General features: G+C 37.4%; 1 protein-coding gene across 6 annotated transcripts in view; it reads right to left on the bottom strand.

The window, feature by feature from the left end:
- The window catches only part of rbfox3a (RNA binding fox-1 homolog 3a), a 425,092-nt gene that overhangs the window by 341,523 nt on the left and 60,591 nt on the right, over nt 1-22,978 (bottom strand). For all 6 annotated transcript variants that reach the window (XM_059532581.1, XM_059532579.1, XM_059532580.1 and 3 more), the window contains exon 2: nt 20,822-20,928. The gene's annotated coding sequence lies outside the window, so the exon portion shown is untranslated. The remainder of the gene's footprint in view (nt 1-20,821; nt 20,929-22,978) is intronic.

Below are 22,978 nucleotides of genomic sequence, written 5' to 3'. Positions count from 1 at the left end.
TTCCTTTAGTTGCCGTCTTTAAGTGATGCTACGTTCTGATCACAGAGTTCAGGCTCTAATTAAATAACTGTAAATCAAGATCCAGGCAGATTTTTTTAAGAGGAGTGCTGGAAAGATTACGCTTCCAACATAAAGATTAATCATGCAGAGCGCAGATCCTCAACTCAACTCTGTGGACAGAGATGGAAAGGGAGTGAAAAACAGACTACTGCCTATCTCAACCCACTGCATAAAATCAATCCCACACTAGATGTATCACATATGCATATAATGCAATCTAATTCATGAATTTTGCAGTATTCCGATAAATCTTAATTAGGCGTTTTACACAGAAGAATAAAATGACAAAATAAATAAAACACTTGTAACATATAAGATCTGAATCTAAATAACAATTTGTTCATGAAATGAGCATCTCCACTCATGAACATGCCAAGGAAAACTAGGGTGGAGGTCGGGATTTTCAGTATACAGTCCCTGCTTAAAGGGATAATTCACCCAAAAATGGAAATTGCCATCATTTACTCACCTTTGTTTTGTTCCAAATCTGTATGAGTTTCTACTGTGGAATATAAGAGATATTTTCAAGAATGTTGAGAACGAATACTTTGTAAGGACAAAAAATTAATGGAAGTCGATGGGAACTGAAAGTGTTTTGTTATCAGCATTCTACAAAATATTTTATGTTATGTTTAGCAGAAGAAAGAAATGCATTTGGAAAATATGACTAGGCTTGTTTTGCTTTTTAGTTTATTTGGCTGGTTGGTTGTTTTTTTATTTTTATTTTATTTATGCTTTGTTGTTTTGTTTTGTCCATACAATGAAAGTCAGTGGTGTCCGGTGTATTTTAGACTACAGTGTTCTACAAAATAAATGTTTTGTGTTCTGCAGAAGAATTTATTTATTTATTTGTTGATGTACTTTCCCTTTAAGGACCAGTCTTACAATACTTTTATGGTGCTTTTGTGACATTTTCGAGCATTACAACCATAGTGCTCATTATTTATTTAGTCTTTGAAACAAACACACAATAATAATAATAATTATTATTTATTCACTTTTGTCCAAAAAAATGTAAAATAAATGTCAATGGAGTCGACTGATAACATGAGGGAGAGTAAATGAGGATAGAATTATCATTTTATGTGAACTATTCCTTTGAATCTTGGTTTTTGACAGCTAACCCATTGGGAAAATGCTCCCTAAGGCAATTCCATTCCTGTGGATCTGTGAATCGCATATCACATCCAACTGAATATTTTCTTCTGCAGGTTATGCGCTAGCCTCCTTCTCTCTCTCCCTCTCTCTCTCACAGGGCCTCTCAGAGAGGTCAAAGCCTTACCCCTTCCCCACAGCCTGCTCCCTAATTAATCACTCATTAGACTAATTATCATTGGTGCAGTGCTTCACTAGTGGCTCTGGGAAGCCTTCCTGGCGGCAGAGACAGCTTGGAAGAAGTAGGGGAGGAGAGAGCGAACACACTCCCATTGCCCGGCTCTCTGCCATGCATGCTAAGCAGTTTTGCGAGCAATCACCAAGAGTAACAGTGAGGGGCCGCAGCTCCGAGTGGGGATATAACTTAAGATGTTTTTCTCCACTCTTGTGCGCTGGTGTTTTGTAGTGACATCAGAGAGTTTTTCCTAAAGCATTTTGCCGCCTTCTTCTTGTTTCTTAAGCATAAACTGGAGAAACTAAAATCTTTGAAACTCCAATATGCACAATGCATATTCAAGAACAATGTTCCTTCTGCATGCATGCATGGTTGTGCAGTTCTGCTGTTGCTACCATTTAGAAAGGAAGAAAAAATTAGTGTAGACTAAAAATGTTTGAAAAACATATTTGCTAAATGAAAGGAAGGCATGTCAGCTGGAGTCCATCCATATATGCATAGATTAATTTTTTGTCTGAAAAAGTTGTGAGAAAAATTATTAATTAAGAACAACCACAAATATTATATAACTGTTATCCTGGCAGAGTTAGTCTAAATATTTATAATACTGACCTACATTTTTGTTTCTCTTTTTTTAGTTATTGTATAAAATGAACACCCACAAAGCGTGGGTTTATCAAAATGTGATAAATACCTAGAAAAACAATGAACTTCTGCATTAGACTGTTTTAAAGTTTTAGTTACAGTTTATTAGAGTTTCTTTGAAAAGAATAGTCAGTGAATACAGAACAAGTCTTATAATCAGAAGCAAAAATTAGAGGGTAGATGGTTCTGGAATATTAATAATAATAATAATAATAATAAGAATGACTAATAAAGACTAATAAGTAATATACAGTATACAATAAACAATATAGAGTTGTTGTTATAATTATTACTAAGTATATAACACTCACAAAATATTATATTTTGTTATTATATATTTTAATATTTAAAAAATATAATATAATATAATATAATATAATATAATATAATATAATATAATATAATATAATATAATATAATATAATATAATATAATATAATATAATATAATATAATAGCCTTTAAGACACAACTATTAGTAGTAAACCTATTGCACTGACAATATTTCCTTCATGAATTCCAATCTCACTGGATAAAGCTTTGAAATCTTTTTTTTTTCATTTTGGCTAAGTCATGTGGAGGAGCGCAGGCCATATAAAAGTCACTACATCAGGGACGATGGCTTTGAAAAGACTATTTGTCGCCTTCAGAAAGCCCCAAGGAAATATAGTTTGGATTAAAAGGGTTTGCGTTTATAGAGTTTCAGTATGGCCTCCTTAGTCTGATGGCTGGTCACCTTTACTGTCACAGTGAACCTGTAAAATTAATCTGCACTGTAAAGATTAAGATGCACATGCCCATACAGTATCTCTGCAATCAGTTACAATGAATCTCTGTTGTCATATCACCTTCCCAGTATCACAGCGGGGTGGAACTCTAGAGTGAAGAGCTGCTATAGCATGACTGGGAAACCATGTTAGCACCTTTTTTTGTTTTTTTTCTGCTGCTTTGTTGTTCTCACACATAGACAAACTGAGAAAACAAAGATGATGTATATAAGCAATATGATTTCTGACACACATGTCCAGCTCTCCTCCCGACCAATGATTTCACAATTTATCAAATGTCACCGGCTGAAACAAAAACCAAAAAACTTTTAAAGGTTAAGGCAAGGTTCTTAAGAGGTAGGACAGCTCTGAATGGAGCTAAGCACTCGAGACTGAAAACAGAATGATCCCAGCTCAAATCTCTCTCAGCCAGGGTTTGCAAGGTCCTTAAAGTAAACCAAGATTAAATGTAAGCACTGGGATACTTGGAGAGAAAAAACAACAACTTTTTCATGAACTAAAAACACAATCGAATAATATAACGTCCCCTTGGTAAGCAAGCGTGCTTGGGTAGGTGTGATATTGTACTGCATTGTGCCGGCTGCAAATTCATTATGAAAGCCTAAGAAGTGTCAGACGTGATTGAGTCTGAGCAGATACATGAAGGCAGGAAAGAATCTTGCAGTAGTTGCTCAAGGTTTTTTTTTTTTTTTTCTGTGACTAAAACATCTAACTCTCCACCTTCTCAAAAGGAACAGGCTGTCGATAAGCCTACTAAAACCAAGACAGGTTTAATAAAAAATGATATCTTGTTAGTCTAGCAACTATAAGTTTAGGTGTAAGTAATAAACAAGAAACAGCTAGTCCAGAAATCTATACAACCATATCTACTCTAACTATAATACAGTGATATACTGGCACTTTATATGCAAAATATGCTATGATATGTCTGTCAGTGGACACTTTTCGTAGTCTGGTGGTTAAAATTTTGACAACGAGTCAAACTAAGTCTGAACACTGTTGATCAAACACTGTGGATGCTGCTAGTTAACAAGAAATATACAGAGAATGAATTGAACAAACTTATTTCTCACTTGAAATTGGCTTTGAATAAGAGCTATATATATATATATATATATATATATATATATATATATATTTTAAAGTGAGTTTACATAGAGAGGCTATAGATAGAGTACATATACTGTACAGTACTGCAAAACCAGTAATTTTCATGGCAACTGCAAACCGAATGCGGAATTATTATAATAATCAATTTTTGATTACATTTATTTTGGTTTGTGTTAGGCCCTTGGAAATATCAAATAGATTTTTCATAAGTCCTTGAATTTCATATCACCATATTTACATGATCCCTGATCCTTTTCCATCAGGACGCTTGAATTGATCGATCTAGTTAGGACTGCTCCACCGGTGCCAAAATTGAAGCAGTTTCTGCAGTATGTAACTGATTCTGCAAGTCAAGGTGTAAATATATAAAAAAAAAAAAAAGATTATTTATATATATATATATATATATATATATATATATATATATATATATATATATATATATATATATATATATATATATATATATATATATACAAAGATAACAATATAGATTGTAGCCTACATGCACTAAAAATGGGCAAGTAAGACTAAACATTTAAAAAATGTACAATTAATACTATTATTTTATAAGATCAAACTAATTTCGTGATATTTCTTTAATCTTAAGTTATATAGCCATTAGAAGCAGTTTACAATGGACTGAGAAGTATTGATGATGACAGAGAAAAGAAGTGTTATTATTTAAGATTTTGTTCTCAAAAAACAATACTTTCCCACTAATTCACATTGTTTTATCGACATATTGTGTAACACATGCTAAGGAAAATCGAATCTGCTCATAATTGCAGTTTCAGTATATGGTAATGTATTGTGTTTACGGAGTGTACAGACGTAGTATAGTTTTAGGTGTTTCTACACTCTCTAATGCACTATAACGTGCATACGCTTGTTTGGAGTCTGTGTGGATTTTATATAAGAACTTTTCGAGGTGTATGGAGATTAGTGTGTGTGGGCTTGCCTGAATATTCTATGCCCACTGTTCATAAAAATATAAATAAAAAAAACAACTTTGTTTCCAATCATATAATATACAACATATATATATATATATATATATACACACACACACACACACACACACACACAGTACATTTTTTTAATTCCATGTGACCCATTTTGACCCCATTCTCTAAAATCCTTGTTAATTAGACAATAGGCACTCAAACTTATTTCTTAAAGAGGAGAAAGACAGAGAGAGACAGACACACAGAGAGAGTTGGCTTTGAAGAGCTGAATCAGGTAAAAGGACTGATTGCCTTTATGATAGAGCTGAGAGCTGCACAACTCTCCCTCTCGTTATCCATCTTTGATAACGAAAATCAAGCTATCAGATGAAATTTTGCTGTAGATTAAATAGCAGGCTTCAGCCCTCTAATTGCACTTTGTAAGGTGCAATTACAACATGATTTGTGATTAAAACAAAGAAAAAAGCTCAGATTCATCAGAAGAAGCTGACGCAGTGCATGACATGTCTCTACAAGGCTACGGCAAATCTTTTAGGAGAATGAAAGACTGAAATGTTCATTATACATGATAAATGCTTAATGATCTCTATTACAATGAAATAAAAACCTTGTTGGTGTAATTAAAACTGTTGTTTGAAAAGCAAAGAGCCATGATGTTTCCAACACTACAATAGTGACAATATTTATGAGTGTTTCCTCAAATATATGCACTGCCGTCCTAGTGGACTTCCTTAATGCACACTTTTTACACTTTCACAATTTATTTATTTTTTTCATGCCTCCAATGAGAATTATATATATATATATATATATATATATATATATAATTTCCACTGTACACATTCTGTTATATTTCAAACATTTTGAAAATACACTGACTCAATTTGTCTTGCTAAGGCTGATTTCAAAGCATTTTCCCTAAGAGCTCTCAATTAAAAAGATTTCCCTAGTTTTTACATAATTTCTACAAATTACAAAAAAAATGATGAATTTGTCTTGCAAATGATAATTTCATAGCTAGAATTTAGCCCAAATACACCCAAATAAATGACATTTCCCTGTACTTTGATTATAGCTTGACAGGAAATATTAATGCTAAATCAGATTAATGCTAAAGATCAGAGCATTCCACCTTACACTTGCCAACACGTGCACCTACATTTATGCAATTACATTTATGTGCGATCACATTACATTAAGTAATGTGTTTACTTGCGTTTTCCTCCTAAAATTGCATTAAAATCATATTATTGATGCCCATGTGGGTGATGTCATCGCTCCTATCCCTCTTACTGTAAATGCCCATTTAAATGCACAAATGACTTTAAAGCATAATGTGAAGATGTTTCTAATGCAAAATAAATGGCTACTTTACATAAGTGTCTTGGAGAGGGGGAAAAAAAAGGAAAAAGCAATGCAAGGCCAGATTGCCGCCCATCACTGTCTGTCAGCACAGGCATGGAGAGGGATTATCACACCCAGATTACAGTGAAGTGAGTGGGAGTTTATTTAAAAAAGGAACTGGAGGCTGTAATCTCTCCCTGCCGCACAAATGCCCTAATAGGCATGTGTTGCACTCCCTGTCAAACAACTGTTGGGTAAACAAAGAACAGCAGATTGAGGGGGATGTGAGGGAACGAACAAGCCACCGCTACGCGACAACACACAACCGCACATGCACACGATGCCTCAGTGCTACGCAGAAACGTTTCTGAGTCACATCATTTAGAGCGATGGATGGAGAGGAGGAGAGAAGGAGAGGAAGAAAGAGCGCCTTTGTGTTTACATGGGCCTGGAGTGTGGAGATAAGATGGCTATCCCGCAACACATGTTGCCGAGACAATGCGATGCCCCTTCGTCATTGTTGCCGCTTGAAAACTTTGCGAGAGAGCAGGCGGTGAGTGAGAGCTTATAGCAGACAGAGTTGCCATTTCCAAGAGGTTTAATGCACTATATCGGCATAGAATTGAACCGCACATTAAAGAACAGCCAGGGTGCACTGCCAAGATATTTCCGGATTAGGTTTCATATTAAAAAGAGCTTTCTCTGCTCAAAACAGGCACTGTGCTTTACTCCTCAGCATTAGTTTAAAGCTGACACAATCTCACAAAAATAGCAACATTTCAGAGCAAGAGAAATACGTCTGATTTAATAGCACTTCAACAATATTAAACGCAATTGTTGGTGGCAGAGAGAGGCAGATGTGCACGGTGAGAGACTAAAGGCAGTTATTGGTTTTATAGCACTGGTGCAATAACTGTCCAAAATCCCACACAGAAAGATTCTTAATTTTGTCTGAAGTAAAATGGATGCTTCCATCAGATCCATGACAGAAATGGAACACAAAGGTGAAAAATGTAATATGTAAATGCATATGTGATATTTTGATGAGGACTTAAGGAGGACTTGAGGACTTAAAATGTATGCATAGTTGCATACTATTGAATATTATATACAGTATACTATTGAATATTATATATATATATATATATATATATATATATATATATATATATATATATATATATATATATATATATATATAATGTAAATGACGTTTTGCTAAAAGATGATTGGTAAACCAGTAAACCAAAGCACACAAGTCATCGGTTAATCTTATTATCACTACACAGCCTACAGTACATGATTCATTTTCAACCAGTTCTTTAATTAATTAACCATATGGTCAATCTGTTTACAATGAACTATTATCAGCATTTGCTAACAATATAATATCCTTGTATGCATTAGCCACTGTACGTAGGTACATGTTTTTCTCATGTCTTGTCATTCTTCATATCAATGCTTTATTTTCATAAATAATCAGATGAAACCGGCTTTGATACAGTTTTCTCCAGTCTGTTAGTAATTGAATGCACATTTATGCTTACTTTGTTAGGCAGGTGTGTATTATGGATCCAGGTTCACAGGAGAGGATGGGATTGGATTTCTAATAAAGCTAATGGTGGCCTGGCGGCAGAATGACGGCCAGGTCTCTTCCTGGAATCTGCCGGGGGCCTGCTGCTGTATTTTAATGCCCAGATGAATTTGTTTCCCCCTGTCAGTTGTTTAGAAAACATCAGATAAATCAGGCCTGAAGATTGGTCCCCAGACCTGTGCAGAATCCCGATAGAGCGCGTTAACCACAAGCCAGAGGCCGGGCCAATTTTAGACACATCTTGAATTTTAATACAGCCCAGGCTGATTCTCCTGACAGAGCAGTTCTCCATGCTCGGGATATATTAGATCTGATTGGTCAGCTGTCGGGATTGTCACTACCTTGATTACATTGTGGAGATGTAATGCTGGGTAACTGTGATGCCTTCCAGCTGCCTATTGAGGAAAATCTATCGAATATATAGAGATTTCAGAGCATTAGGTGATGGCGGAGTGACATTTACATAAAGTGAAATCAAACAGAGAAAAGGTAAATGAAGAAAGCTGAAGTTAATTTCACAGGGTCTATATCTGTGGATAAATCTGATATTTGGCTCTTTTTTCAGAGGCCTCCGGGTTATTAAAATTTGTTACCAGGTTTCTGAAAAAGATATTGATGCTTTAAAGGGGCACTTTGCCCAAAAATGAAAACTCACCTTCATCCAAACGTGTATGAGTTATGATTTAAATATTGAAATGGTACTGGTAATTTTTTTTCCACCCACGTATGAAGAACAGAGACTAGAGCTTTCAATCTTAGACATAAAAGCTAAATATTATTCTGTTTGGCTTGTTAATTAGAATGTATGAAAGCAACAATGTCTGATTTGTTAGAAAAAAAAATATATATATATATATATATATATATATATATATTAGTGGTGGGCATAGATTCTTTTTTTTTAATCTAGATTAATCTCACCGTAATCTTGGAATTAATCTAGATTAATCTATATTAAAATGGCTTATTTGAATTCTGCCGAAGGCATTCAGAATATGTGTGCTACCCTAATAAAATAATGACTAAAAGTAATGTTAAGCCTTTGAGAACGGGTTTCTCAAGCCAGGTGGTGCATTAGACCAGGGGCTCATCTCCTGTTTCCAAAATGCATCACAAACTGCTTGAGAAAGCTGTAAACGAATTCCACATGGCACAAGGTGCATACAACCTTACGCCTGTTTCACACATAATCCGTCTGCAGTGCATATGCTTTGCGTATTTTTTTATGCACCCATGTTAACGGATTCCAGCGTTCACGCGGTTGCGGTCCGTCAGTGCGTTCCAGGAGAGGTGCATCTGCAGCAGTGCAGCGATCGTTCACGTACCGAGTAGCGGACTGCAAACGCGTCCTGTGTAAAAGCACAATGAGTATGAGTCCATGCTGCTTCAGCACCACACACGTAACGCACACGGACTGCATACGCACTGCAGACGGAGTATGTGTGAAACAGGCGTGCGTCTTGTCGAGGTTTCCATTGGGAAGCTTCTTAAAAAAAAAAGAAATTCCCTGAAGCAAACCCGGCGGCTTCAGCTGGATCCATGTTAGCACGTCACGTTTGATGTGGTAATTTCACAGTAGGCATACACACAGGTTTGAAGACTCGTTCTCGCCCCCTACAGATTCAGATAGGTATACATCCGCGCTAAAATATCAAGGTGAAAGTCATCATAGCTCGCCTAGTATAGACACAGCTCCCAACCCAACTTTGAGAATAGATTAACGGAATGATATATATCATCATTAACAAAAATATGTGGTCTGAAGATTATTCAGTTTTGGTCTGTTCCTCACTATAATGTGGCTATGTATAATGATTGTAATTATTCTGTAATAATCAACTGCATATTTATTAAAAAATACAATTATAAAATAAAATAAAATAAAACTTCTATTTTCATGGAAGAAATTCATTCATACAGATCTGTAAGAAATTATGTATTTTTGGATGAACTCTTTTTAATGGTTGAAGGGGCCTTCAGGACTAAACTTTTTTCTATATCTTCTCTAACTGTGCCAATGTGCCAGATTCCTTGAAAGGTGTTAATTCACGTCTTGTCAAATTAGCCCTCTCACTTCAACAACAATTCTTAAGGGCTGATACGGGTGAACTGACACTGGGATTGTGTACAGTCCCACAATTTCTGACTACAGTATGTGTATTTACGCCCTTGATGCTCTAGACAAAAATGCCCCTCGTCCCTCCAGCGATTGTTCTGCACCAAGTCACTGAGACACCATTAACTCAATCCATGACCTGTCTCTCAGGGTTAGTCCATCCCCTCAAAGCTCATCAGAAAGTCTGACTCTACTAAACACACTGAGGCTAAAGGCCAGAACAAATCACAAACTTCTTTACAAACCTGGTTGTGGCTAAACCACCAAAGGCTAGTGATCAAGGCACCAGATCCATAGACGCAGCGTCTGCTGAGCATCGATACCGGAGAATATCACATCGAGACATGTGGCTTGCAAGTGGCTAGCTGATATAAGCAAGGAAAGCCGAAGCTAAGTGTGTCTAATCAAGATGAATGAATCTGTTCCACAAAGGCTCCCAGCGGATGAGGCTGTACTCACGCCCTCTATACTTCACTCATTAATTACTGTGAATTAATAGTTTTATCCACACCAAGTAAATAAAAGATTGTCACCCAGCCACAAATCGAGTGCAGCTTTTATTAAATACTGTGAAAATGTCAGCTGGTTAGAGCCAAATTAAAGAGACAAACAGATCAAACTGCATTGCAATCAAAAATAATCTTCATGTTACAAGATTAAATTACCCTCTGCATGTGTTCCGCAGAGACTCAACATGTATTGTTCCACTCCAACGTAATTCCTAGATGGTAATAATTTGTAACCAGAGCCTGTGAGCACTTTTGAGACCCTCTGTACCAGTCAAGATTGTTGGATGATTTTTAACATACGGTAAGCATTCTATTTTAGGAAAAGAAAAAAAATCCCCTGACCCTTTCCATTCAAACCTGAATTTCTGAAAGCACTGGAGTATTAACTAGTCAAGGACACTTTACCTAGTGGACTCAATTTCCTATGTCAATATTAGCACAAACAGTGTGAAACATGCCAACAAAGAAGCTACATCCTCTTCCTTTCGGTACCAGCACAGTCATTCCATCTGTGTCATATTAGTGCAATAAATCATTCTTTTCAATCCTCATTTGTATGTCTTGGCTCAAGGTTATGAATTTCTGAAAGAATAATGTACGTTAATTACATTTTTGAGTGACAGCTGAAGAATTCCTTCATTCAAGCATGTTTACCAAGTTGGTCGACTCTCCATGGAGACAAATGAAAATGAGCTCAAACAAAACCAAAGTCAATTTGAAGTTGCCCCAGCACTTTGAATTAATTTGCTAATTCGTCGTCACAAAGCAAACAAAGCATTTTGCAAATGACATGAAGAATTCATTATAGGTGTTTTGTAAGTCATTGTGGCCATTCATTGAACTGAGTTATGAAAAAGTGACTTCTTATTTTCAAGTTTACACCAGGAGTGTTTAGAAATGCTAACATGCTCTTTACTTATGTCGTTACACCTTTTTAATTATTTTGTATCAGTTAGTGATGAATTATGTAATTAAGTAGCTGTCTATGCTCACAAAAAATGTTCCCACACAAGTCTCAGACCGGCAACACCACGACTGAGGTGCCCTTGAGCAAGGCAGCAAACCCCTCAACTGCTCCCCGGGTGCCGCAGCATAAATGGCTGCCCACTGCTCCGGGTGTGTGTTCATGGTGTGTGTGTTCACTGCTGTGTGTGTGCACTTTGGATGGGTTAAATGCAGAGCACGAATTATGAGTATGGGTCACCATACTTGGTTGTATGTCACGTCACTTACACATTCATAAATTCTATGTGAATATGTTCACATCATTTTTACCTATACACACATTGTTTGTGAATGACAGAGAGCCAAATTTTAACATTAAAAGCAGACTCCATATCCCATGTGCCAGCTTGGGATATTAATACCAATGGCTTATAGAGGTCACCTTTATGTGAGCAGTGTGAGAAATATAGACTTATTGTGAAAGGCTGGGCTGAAGATTAGAGTATTGATTTTGCACAGCGAAAATCGGGGTGAGTGAGACCTGTGAAAGGGAGTGTGTTTGAGAATGCAGCTGTTCACAGAGACAGGTATGATACATGTGACATGTTTTCTTCTTGAGTGAATTTGACAGAAAACAACAGCCTGGTATCTGCCATAAGGAAAAGGTGAACACACTCACCTCCATATCTGCATGCGAAACAAAAAAAAGCCATATTGTATTGAAAGAAAAATAGATATACTAAGGGTATGATAAAATGGATCACGTGAGCTATAATGTTTTCCCATTGGTAGTCCTCTAATTACTCATTTGTATTAAGTTGAAATCAGCTTAGCTTTGTCCCATCATTAGCAGTTAATTTTGCTCATGCTGCCATGTGAAAAGTGCCAACTCTCATTAAAAATGAATGTCTTTTTGTTGCATTATCAGTGCAATTCACTTTAAGTGTGAAAAAACCTTTGCTTGCATTTGCATAATTCTTTTAGTGAATCAGGCACTATGCAGAAAGTGTGTGTGCAAATCGGGCGGAAGTCTTCGTGAATTCCCATCAGTGTACAGTATTGTTTGTGGAAGACAGACTGAAATACAACTTATCACTTAACTTATGATGGACCAAAATGAAAGTAAAATAAATGGCACTAGCTGAACGCTACAGCAATGATGAGCATGGGGTTTCCAAAACTTCTCTAGAAAGCAAGGAAATATTTAGGTGTGAATCCTCTTGCTCGGATGACTTTTAAATATTGACTTTGTGCACAGCTGAATGCATTTCATTCTGAAGCGGTCATCGATATTACAACCTTAGAAGAACTAGTGAGGGCAGTCCTCAAAATACTTTAAATAGACACATTTCTGAAAAAAAAAACTTTAAATATGCTAATTTAAAATAGAAAATGAGCAAAATAACTCAAATCTAAATTCTGAGCCTGACCTGGGTGGGTGTACGGCCCCTCATCTTGCACTGAGTGAAAGGAAGAGCTTATAAAAGGCACATGCAGAGGGCCTGAATTGACAAGCAAATGCAGAATCAGTGCTTTACCTCTGAGAAGAAATACAATTAGTTGACATAAGCAAAAAGAAAAAAGACTAATCAAAGTTTAGTCTAAACAGAGTTGATCCCCATCAGTCCTTTGAGGGCAACAGATAAGAGGTTGCACCGACTTTAGTTCATCTTCTAACAAAGTGTATCCTCAGCCAAACCAGGTTGCTCTGCAACATTAAGAGCGATGAACAAAACCATAAAGGTTTATAGAAAGATGAAGACTGACCAGATGTAATAAAGTGGTCATAACAAAAAAGGAATTGTATTGAGTAACTATATACTATATGCTTAGTATTTCAACATCTGTCCATTTAGTTCCGTAATTGGCACAGTGCAGTTTCAAAAGTTGAAATTAGCAGCATCATGGCTATTTAACAGTCCCATATTTCATTCTCCCACTCAGAGTCCTAAGAGACTAATAAATAGTACATGCCCACAAAACACGTGTGTCCTGTCCAAATGTACTCAGCAGCACCAGGTGACACAGCGTTCATAGGAAACCCCCTGCAGTTTGGCCCTGCTCCTCATGTCAAATAAAGAGGGGACAACAACAATGTACCACCCCTCATCTTGCCCTCTCCACCCTGCTTACTATCCCGTGCCAGCCAGCCTTTGTGCCAGGCCCCTGATGCCCATGGCAGATGGCGGAGTGGGCGGCAGGTACTAGCCTCCTGGTACCGCAAACATCTGTTATCATTACCAAATGCTAATTGCCATCAATCAAGACAGCACCCAAGTGCATTTATATGCCAGGTTCATAAGCAGAGGTGTGTGCGGGAAGGGGGAAGGTAGACATAAAAAGTGATGTCTAAATTTCCCTCGGAGCGATGGCAGGGGAGCAAGCTGCAGTAAGAGGAAGCTGAAGGTATTATTGAGGGTGGCAGGGTGCTCCCCTTGTTAATGTGTAGCCTATGAGCTGAGCTGCAAGGTGCCATTCTCCCCTATCAGTAGCCGCCCTGTCGTGCTCTAACATCTTCCCAAGAGCGGCTTCAAGGAACAAGGTGAAGCTCAGGTGATGCAAAGCATGGTGAAGGTCTAAGCTTCTGCAACTAGGAATAATACAAGGGCACAATCTGCAGTTTGACACAGCACACAAGTTCAGAAAACCATTTTTACATACCATGCATTTTTACATATATATATATACACACACACACACACATGGTCAGAATTGTTGGTACCGGTGGTAAATATGATCAAAGAAGGCTGTGAAAATAAATAGGCATTGTTAATCGTTTTGATCTTTTATTTAAAGAAATCACAAAAATCTAACCTTTCATTGGAGAATAAGAATTTAAAATGGGGAGAAGTATCATTATGAAATAAATGTTCTTCTAAAATAAATACACATTGGACACAATTAATGGTGCCCTTTTATTCAATACTTTTTGAAACCTCCATTTGCTAAGATAGTCCCGGTGCTCCAGATGGCCAGTCCGCCCCTGTTTATAGCTATGTGCTTAGTTTCATACAGCAGGTAAAAAGGGCTTCCCATTCCATCTTTTTTAATCCTTGGCCTGAAATAGGTTGAAAACTCACTGCTGTAGAGTAGAAGTTCCCTCACTGCTTCTTTACCAGTAAACTGAAACACTGAAGACAATCGGTATAGCTGGACCTCGGCTTTACTGCGTCCTGACCAGCAGGTGGGTGTGCGCTGGCACTGGCAACCCAGGCACGGTGTGAGGGCCCGGACCCCTTGAGGAAGATTGTGGGCTGACTAAGCAGCGCTCTCTTGGATCCATCGGCCTGAGCCAGTGCCACCATGCCACCTGCGCCAAAGAGGAGTGCTGCGGCGGCCGTCTGCTCTAACAGTCCATTCGCAGCCACCCATATGCCTCGAGCCTCAGGGGATCTCGATGACAACGGGACGGAGGGTGAGGAGGTTCATTTATCCGCACATCACAGCTCTAGCAAATCACACATGCGATTACATGCTTAATTGTCTTGTTTCCATATTTTTTGCATTTTATTGTAATCGGTATAAATTATAACTTACACAAAGCTTCGATGGACTAATAATGTGCTTTTTTTGGCTGTTTTGGGAAATGTTGTCTTTGTCAGTCACAGCTGGCTTGTGTCATGGGCACATCTGTGTCCACTTAAATTGCTCTCTGATGGGTCGCTAAATAAGTGTCGGACCACTCAGTGCCCATTTTTCTGAGAAATTCATGCTACGACCATCGCCATAAACATGTAAGCCAATAAACATGGGCTCGATGGCTGTAAAAAGCCACATTAAAGGCTGCAAACGGCACTCTTGACTGAACATCTGTTAAGTGACATGAAACAACCTGATCCTGAAAAACACAGCGGGGACTGCATAAACTTACAATGGCGTAATTTCTCTCAATTAGATTCTCCCACAGAAAATTAAACAACCTCACTCCGTTGCACAGCAGCATTAGAAAAACAGCTTGGAGCCAAGTTCACAAAAAGTATCAATTAGTGAAAACCAACGTAACTCTATGGTAGTGCATTTTATTTTATTTTTTTTTTACACTGAACTGCGAGATCTGATCAAACACGGTAACAAAAAAAGTCATTATCATAATCATTATCATATTTCCAGAAGCTTAAAATAAAGATAAATTATTAGGATGACACTTTAAAATAATATTAGTTTTTCAGTATGTACTGTATTTATTTTTAACCAAAATCAAATGTAATTTTCTGGTCAGCACATAACCATACACATTCAGTGAAATACTTTCATGATTTCCAAATAAATAAATAAATAAAACCAACATACACACTGCCAATGCTATCTTTAGGAATACTGCAAAAACATATTACAACATATTCTCTTTTACAGTACATCTGCGATGGAATATGACACTCCAGTAAAAAAAACAAAAAACTTAAATTTAATTGATTGTTATGATATGCTTTAATGTATTTTCTGCTACACAACATGCATACGTTGACAGTTAAACCACTGACCTAATTTCCGATAGCAGCACCTTAAATATGTGAGGGAGTGAACAAGAATAAAGTTGTGAGATTGCAGATTAAAAATGCAACTTCAAAGCCTGTAGGTGCAATTTAATTTTTAATATGTTTACAGCTTACTGCAACAGCGCCAAATGTTGCAGCTTTAATTTTTTTATAATTATTTGTAGGGATGGGGGTGGGTGTTCATACATCTCTATTCCATTACATCTGGAAGGCTGACAAATTGAGATATTTGCAATAATTTCAGAAAACACAATATAAAATATGTGTGAAAAGTACATACGGTATTATTTAAAAAGAAAATATCCTGTGATATTTAATCTAATAACATGACTACACATTGTGTTAAAGGCACAGACATAGCTTAAAAACATTATATAGAGCCATTGGCTCATCTTTTACCGAACCCCAGTTCCTATCAGAGGATGAATGTGGGCAAGGTATGCCATTGCCTCAGCACGGCTGTGCTAACAAAATCACCTTTATCCACATAGACAGGTGACAGCGTCAGCAGTTGGGCTGCCAGTGGAACAGGCTGTGTCTGCAAGCCACGCTGTGCCAATGAGTCCAGAGCTATATGTAGGAATGTATGTCTGAGTGTGTGGAAACGTGTGCACATTTTCCACCCTTTAGAAGTAAATCATACTGAAAGGCTGTATGCATTAGTTTTCCTCCTTAAATACCTTGTTTGACTCTAAATATGACACATTACAAAACAAAATTAGTCTTTAAGAGCAATTCACATTGGCTTTAAAGTCTGAGCTTAGCAAATTACGAGTGCAAGGCTGAGGGAAACTCCACCATATGGCCACAAATGTGTCCACTTTAGCTCTAGCCCTACTCTTAGCCACACATCTGGACAGCCTTCACCTTTAATTGCCACTCATGTCTGAACACAACATGCAACAAGAAGGAATTAACCAAAGACAAGACCACTGACCTAGGGTTATATAGAGGGACAGACATGAAAAAAGGGAAGCATTTCAAACAAATGTGTTCAGGATGCTTGTAAATGCTTTAAAATATGAACTATTAACCACTTCAGCTTTTATTTTGATTTTTTGAGAATTAGGCATATTCAATATTGGACCCACCGGTGGGTCCCCAGAGTTGATGTGGTTAAATAAAACTAAACCTATGTATTTGAAATCAATGTAAAAGAACAAAAATGTAAGCAAACAACCACTACACCAAGTTTCTACAGGTAGCAAACACAAGCTTGATGAAAGAAAGACTTTGTAGCAAAGCATTTTAAAGAGACGCACATTTCTGGAGCAGCATGCCCTGAAGGCCCCTTAAGGAGCGACAGAGAAAATACCAAAAGATATAGTGAGTGAACAAAAATATCTTTTCATGAGTTGTGTCAGTGTTTTCATGCACTAGATGGCATATTCAGCAAACAAATGATGACAGGCAAAAGACAGCAAACTCACTTTGTGGGCGAGCAATCAAAGAATGGCAATTTACAAGGAGACGATTGGCTGAGGAAGGAAGGATAAAAATTCTCAAGAACAAGTTGAGTTCAATCTCTGCCGGCACAGGTGTGTAATCTATGTAGTGAATGACAGGTCATACTCCCCCCAACAACAGAGCTGAGATTTACACCCATCCATCCACTTATCAAAGTGTCATGCAGAAAAATAATCCTCTGACAAAAGAGTAATAGCACGCTTGTCCTATCACTCTTAAAAAAAAAAAGGATTTAAGTAAAAAAAAAAAGTACAGATTTCAAAATAAATCTCCTCTAGGTTAATAAAGTTGTCACATGCGGCATATTATGAACTCAATGTCAATAAATAAATAAATATATAAAACATCACTCATGGGCATTTCACCCAATATGTTTATTTTATTACCCTTTTCAACAAACAGGGAGACAATATGCAGCAATCAAGCCTCTCGTCTGTTTGGTCGGTGCTGTTTTGAGACCCAACTATCCCCTTAAATGCCACATTGTCATGGCTACCTCGTCCAGAATGGCTTTGAGCTCACTGAGCTGCAGCAGGTCTGATGGATTTCACTTTAACAGCCTTTAGAAACAGGCTGGCAGGTCTGAGAAAGATGAATAAATGTCATATACTGAAACTCTTACGTTGATGCATGGGGGCCATGTGTCGTCGTTTGGCGAGGATGTATGAGAAATACACACTTAACTAAAACTCTTTCCCTAAATCATATGTAAGCTGACATATGACTCATGTGTTACATGTATGGACTGAGAGAGAAAAACTGAGCTGCAATGCGGCCTTCTAACAGAATCAATGACAGACAGCTTGCCCTAACCACACACAAAACCACAAAAGCTCTCTTTCATGTTAATCTCAGTTTTGTCCCAACCAGCTGTGAATGAGACATGGTTAGGATAAAATATGAATCATATACAACAAGCGACAAGTTAAAGGATATTTTGATGGTTGCTGTGCATTGTGGAATATATTTTGTTCCATATAACTGTATATTAGACATCAAATATTTTCTGATTGGCTGTTAGTGTGCTTTATTTTTTGCTATAATTGTTTTCTGCTCTCTGTGTTATCTTGTGGTTAGGGGACAGAGCAATATTTATGTGATGTGCCACCTTTTTGGCCTCTAGGCAGGGAGATGCAAGTAAAAGCTTTCTAATTATATTTCAAGATAGCTGCAATTGAAAGATATGAGAAAAAAGTGTCTATTACAGAGCCACTGAATAATGACTATATAAAAAAAAGTAAAAATAAAACCTTGTCTCAGATATGGAATAAGCTGTTATGACACTGTCAGATCGTTGAAAATTCAAAAATGAGTAAAAATACTTAATGTACCATTCCATTAAAAATAACTGACTATAAAGAACTGATAGTAAGACTTATATATATATGTATGTATATATATATATATTTTTTTTTTTTCATAAGGATACATTAAGGGCCAGATTTAGTAAACTATTATTAATGATTAAACGTTAGTAAATCGCGTTACGTGATTCATTGTAATACTCTCCTCCAAGAAATTTTTCGTCTGAAAAGGAAACTCCTACAAATGCATGTTCAATAAGGTCAGGCGCAAAAATAATTGTGTCAATGCCTTTTCAGTGCCAATTTCTGCACTGCACGTCTTTAGTAAATACTGAAAGTACTATTTTAACACCAAAAGATGGTTTGCGCTAGCATAAGCTGTTAGTAAATCTGGGAATAAATAGATCAAATTTTACAAAGACATTTCTTAGTACAAAAGATTTGTAGACAAGACAAATAAATACTCTCTTGTGTAATGTATTATGTTTTATTAAACAGCACAACCATTTTGAACATTGATGATAAAAAGAAATGCTTTTGGAGCACCAAATCAGCATATTAGAATGATTCCTAAAAGATCATGTGACACTGTAGACCGTGTAATGGCTGCTGAAAATTCATTCAAGTTACATTTAAAATATATTAAAATAGAAAACAGCTATTATAAATTGTAAAAATATTTCATAATATTGCTGCTTTGTTACATTAGAAAGGCTATAATATATAGTATGTTTAATATAGAAAATAAAAAGTTTCCACACTTTTCAAATAATAATCCAAAACCAATATATATATACTGCACAAAATTAAGGGTCAACACAACTTTTACATACTGACACATCTTACCCCACACTCCCCTACAACTGACCAACTCTTGGGAAGTCCATCACTCATATGCCAGTGCCTTTGGGAGTCTTTTATTTTTTTCCCATTTTTACTCTCATGGAGTTGCTGTGCCGTTCCTCATGCTGAGTTTGGGAAATGAGCCTCCCTATACCAATTTGTCCTGGCCTTCCAGCCCACTGTCCCCGATAGACCACCTGCCCTGGGCCTCTCATCGCACCCATGCAGGGGGTGGCAGTGCCCTCCATAGGCCCTAACCCCCAAACCCCTCTGCCTTAATGGCCACCGCATTGCCCTATCGTGCCAGGCAGTGAGGCATGGCTCTGCTCCACCAGACGCCAACACTCTCTTGGAATGCTAATGACCTCCTCCATTCCCATCTTCCGTTCTGCTCCAGACACATAGCCAACCCTACCCCCACAATCTGTTGTTTCCGTCAAGCACTCATGCAAAGTATGACAGTTTGTAATAAAAGGTTTGTATTACTGGAATGAGCCTACAATACACGTATTCAGAGAAATTATGAGATTCAGACAAACATTTCAAGAGGGTCTTTCTGCGAGCGGCTTTTAGCTGGTTGTGCACTTGACTGTCGCACTGCGTGAGTTCAGTAGCTCAAGTGCACTTACAGACACTTCTCTCCACACCCCCCACTCCACAAACTCGGGCTGAATGAGAAACTAGCATCCCCTTGGGCACATTCATTCCTAGGGTGACTGGAGCAAGTGGAGATTGGAGTCCGTATTTACTTAAAATGAGAATAGATTTAGAATTGGAGGGGAGGAAAACAGGAATTGCAGCCAGTTCCTAACAACCTCTCTATACTAATTCAAGTGGCTCCTGATATTATTCAAAGAAGTTCTTAAACACTGAAGGTGTTTCTGCTATGTGATGAAAGCAGTGATCAAACATAGTGTTGTTTACTGGAGACCAGATAGCAAGATCCCATAACAAAATGTTAGTCTCTATCCAAGAGCTTCCTAAAGCTTATAGGGCTTATCTGAATTAAATTATACTATAAAGGCATGTTTATAGCATATGATAATTTTTAAATGCAATTCGCAATGATGTTCAGTGTGCTATTCACCTGCAACTGATGTTTTACAAGGTGTAAAAAGTGGGCAAAAAAGATGAAACATGGTATATAAACATGGTAAATACCTCTGGAAAAATGCAAGTACAACACTCAAGTAGAATTAATTATATAAATAACATAAAAAAGATACTATGCAACACTCCCTCAACAGTTTCTGTTCAAGACTATACTATGGAAATGAACTTGAGTTTTCTTGCTTGTGCTTACCAGATCAGAGAAGTCTTGTATTCTTCTGGGAAGTAGACTGGTTGTTCTCCACTGCTATCAGAGACTAGGCTTCAACTGGCAGCATTTCTTCTTGTCTGAACAGGATTCTGAGGAAAATAATGCAGAGATGAAAAAGAACTGTGAGATGCTGAGAATTACTGGATATGCACCGCTATCAAAAAGCACCGTGACGCATGCCAAATACTGATGTTGTGTTAAAGCCATAATCAAAACATGAACTCATGTTAAACAGGAGGCATTTTGTGATGCTTTCTCCTCCTGTAACTGCTGTCAGAGTGCTGATAGAGCCTTAGAACCCACCAATAAACAACCCAAGATCCAGCCACTGGTTAAATCACAAAAAAGAAACTGGACTAAAGACCAAGTATTGCTTTGTAACTGCACTTACTGATAATCGTACACAAGACAAAATGTTTTTAGAATTTAAAACAAAATATTAATCAACACAAGATATTTGGGGGCATGGCTTAGTGTGCAGGAAAACAAATGGCAATTATCATACTTAATAAGTAATTTTCAAGGGATATTTCTTACAACATGCCTATTAACAGAAAGAAAATTATTTTTTCCCCCTCTCTTTAGATTCCTTGCCAACTGGAATGAATAATGAATAAAATGTTTATTTTAAAAAGTGCATCATATTGATAAAATGTTTTGATGCAAGTAAAAAAAACTCTTCTTTTTTTTCCCTTCTTTTTTTTTTTTTTACTTAATATTTTATTTAATAAATCAATAACGTTAGTCCTTAGATATACTTTTTTGGAAATATACTGAACAAACTGGTCTATAAATCTAGCCTACAGCATATTTAAATGTATATATAAAATGCATTTGAAAACTAAAAAGTATTTGAGAATTGACTTGCACCCTGCTTCAGAAACTTGCTCATGTCTGCATGTCACTGCACTAAACACAGTCCTTCTTCTCTCTCCTCTGAGAGAGAGAGTAAGAGAGAGAGCATTCCTGGATGGACACCATGCTGGAGGTCATCGATGATGCTGACGGAGAAAAATATGAGGGGTTTCAAACAGTATGGCGGCCTGAGGCAGCAGGCAGGCTCGGGTCAGCCCTCTACCTTGCCCAAACAGAACTATTTATTTCATTGCCCTTGTACCAGCATGAATTCAGCACTGAACATTTGTTCTGTGTCTTTTTCAGAGTCTCTCACCTTTCTTTGTACCCCAGGTCTGCGGCGCATTTGAACTGCATCTAACCGAGACTGTTCTCTCTCTCACCTTAACACACCTTTAACAGTCATTCTCCTGGGACGGGTATTGCTACAGTTGTACAGTCTGTACTCCAGTTCTTTCTCTTCCAGTGCTCAAGAAGAATAACATTTCTCTTGTTAAGCATCCCACACATCCTGCATTTTTAAAAACACCCTACGACCTGCAAGATATTTTGTGGTATTTCAATCCAAACTCATGTGACTGGCTTTCCAATTAACCAAGCTGATGTCGCAGTACCAGCTTGCGAATCTGACCAGTGAACGCACAATGCTTAATCTAATTCATGAACTAACTGCATTTTTTTTCCCTGCAAAATGACAAAAGCAGAGCCCTCAGCTGTAAACAGCTTCCATTTCATGCAAATCTGTCTTCTCAATCGCTTGATCAAGGTATCTGTTCTCCAAAGTGTTTCAAGAGCCAGCAGCTTTGGGGCAGACAGCTTTGAAGCCCCTGGAAATACAATGCCAGCACTGAGAAAAGCTCCACTTTAGCTCCCTGTGTCCGCCCCTCGTCGCTTTTCTGGCAGCTCGCACAATCCCTCTCCTCCAACATGCCTTCCAAAAATAAGGACAGACGATCTCAGGATTCTTTAATGAACTGTCAAGCGCCTCAGCTCCAGGGTGTACACAAAGATAGGCACCTCAACAGAGCTCAAACGTACTGTACAGAATAGAGTAAAAGAGAAACCTGCTTTCACCTGAGTATTTCCAGATCGGTGTTATCTGGTTTATGGCAACGTAAGCAATCTAAAGTGTTGATTGCTGAAATGTTCATTTGCTTGTGCTTTTATGTAGTTGACCTTTATATTGTTTTGCACAATAAAGAATCTGAGGTGACATGATTCACACAATGTCCTCAAGAGGCCAGCTTCACAACTGTCATTTTCTACAGACAGTCCTCAATGACG

The sequence above is a fragment of the Carassius carassius genome, chromosome 40, assembly GCF_963082965.1.
Source record: "Carassius carassius chromosome 40, fCarCar2.1, whole genome shotgun sequence".
In the NCBI taxonomy this organism is placed as follows: domain Eukaryota; kingdom Metazoa; phylum Chordata; class Actinopteri; order Cypriniformes; family Cyprinidae; genus Carassius; species Carassius carassius.
This window is presented reverse-complemented; position numbering and strand designations above follow the sequence as displayed.